Genomic DNA, 4751 nt, shown 5'->3' on the forward strand with positions numbered 1-4751 from the left:
GGCCCGGTGTTACAGAGGAGGACTCGGAGGAACCACGCCGTGCCAGTCCCACTTCAAGTCCTAACACACACTGTGCCTTCCAAACAACATTTTTCTCCTCTTTTCCACCTCGCCAATGATAACTTCTACTTCACATTGAGTGAAGTTACGTTTTTTTGATATTCCTCTCTGTCTTTGCCATGATTTCGCAATCAATGAATATTAACTTGTGGGCGTTTCACGGACTATTTATGGGCAACTATGGGCGTGTCTTGAAGCCGCAAAAGCTGCGCTACATTTAGAATTGATTCTGATTTATTAAGGGAGAAATCCGTAGGATGTGCGTGCGCACGGTTTTATAAATACGAATATTTCTCTGCGTACGCACGTCCTATGTTTCATCCGTACGCCACTTCTTACGCAAATCCTACACAAAGTTTTATAAATGAGGCCCCTGGTGACTGTGCAGGCCATTTGAGTCCAGGGAATTCATTGTCATGTTCAAGAAACCAGTCTGAGATGTTTCCAGCTTCATGACATGGTGCTGCTAGAAGTAGCCAAAGAAGATGGTACATTGTGGTCATGAAGGGATGGACATGGTCAGCAACAATACTCGGGCTGTGGCGTTGCAACCATGCTCAGTTGGTACTAAGAGCCTTTAAGTGTGCCAAGTTCAACCCATATCTGATACAGATGACCCTTAGTATCTTCTTAGTATAATATTTTGCTATTAACCTATCTGTAATCCTACAAACTTTGACTTTGAGTGAATGCAGGGCCGGCCCTGGTCTTCTGGGGGCCCTAAGCGAAATTTAATTTGTGGGCCCTCTAACTGGTCAGCAGCACCAAAAACGCAACTGTTGTTGTAATATAAATGAGATATCTCTATTAATACATTTGTGAATTATGGTTGCTGCCAAATAATTGAATACAGTATATTGCCTGGATGTTGGATGCACATTAAGTGGTGCCAAACAAATTTTAAATGCAAAGAAAAAAAATCAATGACAAATGTATATAGATATATATTTTTTAATGTATTATTAGGCAGTCAACAAATGACATTCACAAAACTCCAACTTATTAAAAACAGCAACTTAATAGCAAATCAAATGACAATAAAACAATCCAACATAAAGAAAACAACAGCTCAATGAGGGGGAGTTTGGAAAGTCAGAGTCTTTCTCAGTCTGAAAAGGACCTCTTTGCACCAAATCCATTCTTACTGGATCAGAGAGTGTGGTTAGACATTCAGCTGGACCAACTGGATTTGAGGTAGGTGGAATTTTGGATCCAGTCGGCTCCTCTTCCATATACGCCTCTCTTGGAGCCCCTGGAACATAAAAGACAGAACTTCAATAAAAGCAAACAGTGAAAAGTCAAACAGTCAAATGTTTCCCCTTTCAACAGTAGATGTGGTGACAGCAGTTTCTTCTGCAGCTAAAAAACAAGAATTATTATTATACAATAATCAATGATAAAGCTAATAAAATATCTTTAGCAGAATACTAATAATACTTTAGTGGCTCATTTAAAATCTGTGTGCAGGTTTTTCACAATTTCATGATCTTTTGATATATTTATGAGAGGTTTATTGTTTGATTGTATATTTGCATAAGGTCATATTTCATTAATTTAATTATGAACAGTTTGGAGCTCCATACTCTTCAGCTGCTGTTTATAAAAAAAAAGGGTTTATGCAGACACTGTTTTTTTTATTACTTTACATGCTTTTAAAATTACCTGAGATGAAATCTTCAGTGAAGTCAGGAACATCTTGGGATGTGGACGCTGCACCACCTCCAATACTTTTGATGCTTTTTGAGAGCAGAAGAAACTGTCGGCTGAGACGGAACTGTGCAAAACATCATCATTATGTAGAATCAAAACTGCAAAATACAAATAAGAAATAAATGTACCTACTTATAAATAATAAAACGTGAACACTAATTTGAGAATAAGTGGAAATATAAGCCTTTTATACACTTCTTTTTGTATTATTTTGTATGTTCATAATTTTAAAATTAGTACATTTATTTTGTTTGTCATTTATAGATGAGAACCTTTATTTCCTATGTATTTGGTAGTTTTTATTCTCCATATTTCATGCCAATGCAAGATTTATGACACACTCATTGTTGTAAAACTCAGACTACCTGACTACCTGTCTATAACAGATAAACAGCAGTTTTTATGCTGTAATAAACCGGAGAATGCAGAACGCACTAAATATGTGTTAGCAAAACAATGAAACAAAACGATAACGTGAGTTAAAACATTTTTCAGCCACCATATAGTTGTCATTATTTACTTTTCTTTACTTTCCGCCGTTTTAGAAGGTCATGTCCAACCTCATCTTGGAAACTTGGGTATCAAAATTATTTTCGAGTTTTCCATGGGAAATTACGACAAAGGGGGTCGTTTATGTGCAAACTTCACCTCAGATCGCTTCGTATTTTACGTAAATTGCGCAGCTGCACAGAAATGCTGGATAATGTAAAAATAAAGCCCCAACATCCTCCAAACTTACCTTGTGATTGATGTTGAAGTTCTTTATCTTTTTTTAGCTCCTGGTGGTGGATAAAGTCTCTGAGGCATGACGTTTTCTTGTTGTCGCTTTGATCAGCGTGACAAAATGTGCTGTTTTTTTTTCTTTTCCCCAACTTTATTGAAACAAAATGCGCTCGTAAATGCACACCGTGCCAGACTCAGATGCAATTATGTTGACCAATCGTTGCTAAATGGTGTAACGTCATTATTTGGGTTGCCAAATTGGTTCATGTGTGCTGACAGGGGGGATCATTAAAGTGCAGGCAACTTTCTTTTGCACAACATTCAGAGCACACGTTGGTAAGGAAGTTCTATGAAATGGGTTGCCAGATTTGGGTCTTTTTTAATTTAATTTTTGTCGCCACTTCGGGGCCCTGCTGGTGACGGGGGCCCTACGCGGCTGCGTAATTCGCGTATAGGGAGGGCCGGCCATGAGTGAATGTACCTAAAAAACTTGATACTGGATTTAAGGCAAAAGGTACACCAAATGCGGATTTTTCTTTTGTTTGTTGTTACTTTTCATTTTGTATATGAAAATAAATGAACAACCATTACATTTCTGTAAGCATTCTCTATTTACAGCATTTTTTCTACACCCACCTAAAACTTCAGGGTGTTTTAAAGATAAGGTCAATTAGAGCTGATTGGGAAGACTATTTAATGTTTAGCTAGGTGGGACAGTAAATTTATTGAGTGAGGTTTAGCAAATCGCAGATAACCTTCAGGGCTTTAGAAGACGCAGGCTCAGTTCAATGTAATCCAACAACCTGATTATACTGTGAGGTGAAGGCCTCACTGCAAGCTGAGGGAGGTCTTTAACAGCCCATCATTGTGAGGGGCTGACCACTGGAGAATTCAAAGTTTATCGAAAGAAATTCAAACTGGTTTGGAATGGACAGACTTGAATAGTAACATTAAATTTGTTTTAGACATTACTACCCGCCCTCCTTTTTTGGGGATGATTACAGACATTGTGACCAATTATAAAGATGTTTTGATTTAAATTGAACCTTTTTTTATGTAGCATATTGTACAAGAGCGTGAGCATCAGAACACTTGGTCCAAACTTTTAAGAAGTCCAAGTTGGAAAACATACATTGAAAACTACCAACAGTGGCTAGGACAGGTTCCAGCAACCCCATGCAACCCCATGACCCTTAAAGGTATTCATCATTTAGTGTTCAGAAATGTATGGCTAAATGGATACCAAGACCAGACCTGGCTCTGATAGCTAAATGAAATGTAGGTAATCAATGAACCAGCTAATGTTAGGCAAAGGCCGGGTACATCCTGGAGAGTTTGCTAGTCTATTACAGGACCACACAGAGATATACATTTTTCAAGACAGAAAAACACATCCTACTTAACCCTTGCACTATCCTAGGGACTTTAACATTGGGAGTTGGGTCATCTAGGCCCACTAGAAAGTGCACGGAATCATTTTTCTTCAATGATTTGTGATCTTCACTGGTGTCCCTGGATTACATGAAATCCTCTCCACCTTTATCCACCTTTGTCATGGTAGGAATAACACGTCAATGCAGGGGTGGGGTCATCTAGCACAAGGGTTGACAGACGAAGATATTCCTGGGCTGTTTTATAATGGATTGACAATGAATTTGTATTCAAGATCGAAAAGCTCAAGTTACAAGTTACTAGATTGGAAAGACCTAGAGGGTAGTGGGATACAAACGAGCACCCACCCCATTACCACTTAGGATTTAAGTTTCAGTGGACCAAAACAATTATGGTTTTTATAGTGCACACAGCATCTTCATAGTTACTCTTCAAACAAAAAAACAGTCTCATGGAGACAAAAAAAAAAAAACAACGAAGGCAAACCTTTCCCAGAACATGTCGGACAAACCTTACACCTATCCGCTGTCAGAGGATAGCTGTCAACAACTCATAGTTGACGCATTCACTCATCCTCAATATTTGATAGTCCAGATTCTACAGAATTTAAGACCCACATTGAAACCCAGTGACCATCAAAGCACACACTGAGTAACAAAAGTTAACAAACATTTGCCATCCACATAAGATGATTTAGGGGAAGAGTAACCAAATCAAATCAAATGAATGGGTCCGATTCAAACTTCTTTACAATGTCAATTGCTGTTAAAAACAGGGAAAGAACAAACCTTGAGACGTGTGGTCAGCCATCTAAAAATTATTATAACAACAGTGATTGGTTTGTTAGAATTATGGACTGGGCTCTG

General features: G+C 38.3%; 1 long non-coding RNA gene across 1 annotated transcript; it reads right to left on the reverse strand.

Moving 5' to 3' along the window:
- Nucleotides 1-1120: 1120 nt before the first annotated feature.
- Nucleotides 1121-2938, reverse strand: LOC111947854. Its single transcript, XR_002873804.1, has 3 exons — nucleotides 2510-2938; nucleotides 1723-1834; nucleotides 1121-1312 (listed from the first exon to the last, which is right to left on the reverse strand). It is a non-coding gene; the product is annotated as an uncharacterized LOC111947854 (long non-coding RNA).
- Between the last annotated feature and the right edge of the window lie 1813 nt (nucleotides 2939-4751).

This window comes from Oryzias latipes, chromosome 9 (genome assembly GCF_002234675.1).
Source record: "Oryzias latipes chromosome 9, ASM223467v1".
In the NCBI taxonomy this organism is placed as follows: domain Eukaryota; kingdom Metazoa; phylum Chordata; class Actinopteri; order Beloniformes; family Adrianichthyidae; genus Oryzias; species Oryzias latipes.